This window comes from Scatophagus argus, unplaced genomic scaffold, assembly GCF_020382885.2.
Source record: "Scatophagus argus isolate fScaArg1 unplaced genomic scaffold, fScaArg1.pri scaffold_35_ctg1, whole genome shotgun sequence".
Taxonomy (NCBI): Eukaryota; Metazoa; Chordata; class Actinopteri; family Scatophagidae; genus Scatophagus; species Scatophagus argus.
This window is the reverse complement of record NW_025421235.1, coordinates 60,494-61,633: the sequence shown is the minus strand read 5'-3', so window position 1 is coordinate 61,633 and position 1,140 is coordinate 60,494.

Genomic DNA, 1,140 nt, shown 5'->3' with positions numbered 1-1,140 from the left:
TTCTTAATGGTTTGATGTGTTTAATCTGAAGTTTAGCAGCTACACACACTACTGTTTTTGTAAATCTGACTGTAGTTCAAAGGGAAACATGTTTGCAAAGTACTTTCTTCATCAGACATATGCAGAATTGAGAAAATATCAAGTTCTTAATGGTTTGATGTGTTTATTGAGAAGTTTAGCAGCTACATACACTACTTGTTCATTTTGGTCTTATCTCAGCGAGAGAACGCTGTTTTTGTAAATCTGACTGTAATTCAAATGGAAACAAGTTTACAGACTGCTTTCTTCATCAGTCTTAGAACCTTAGTAGAACTGCTCCTTTTGAGCAGATTTGCTCACCGACAGTAAGTATTTCATCTAACTCTTAGGAGGTTTAATTTGTTTTTTATATTTACTGACTCTATGCGTTTTATGCACCAATGTGTTTCTTTGTTATTTTTGCATTTCCACAGCTTCAGAGCAAATCTGGATTGGCCAGTCAGGCTCTGTAAATCCAAATACATCAATAGGCTTGATTTATTTGTCATCAGGTGCTTAACCTTTTGACAGTCCATCAACTGAAGGTAGATTTTTTTTGTGATGTATAGCAAATTACCATGTTCATGCTTTATGGTAGTATAAACAGCACTTTGGAGACAAAATCTGAAATATACGTGTGACTGATAGCAAATAACATACTGGTGACACTGGAATGGAGAACCCTGATACACAGCCCTGCGGTTGTCATTTGAAGAAAAGATTTAATATTGTACATTTTCAGCAACCTATGGTAAAACTGTACATTGAGAACACAAAGAACCGGTTCATTGCGAGGGAACTTGCAGGGCGTCAAAGCCAACACCCCCAATGGTGTCCCATATGGATGAGGTTGATGATGCAGCCGTCGAAGAGGGTATCAGGAGAGGTCACAAACTTTCCCTGCAGCGATTGCTGGCACTGATGACCATGATGTGCAGCGTCCTGCCACAGCGGGTCTCCACATCCAGGCCAGCCCAGATCCACAGCCTCCTCCACCTGCTGCTTCTTCCGATGAAGGTCTCCACGTCCAGGCCAGCCCAGATCCACAGCATCCTCCACCTACTCCTTCTCCCGATGAGCTTCTCCACGTCGAGGCCAGCCCCGATCCACAGCCTCCTCCAC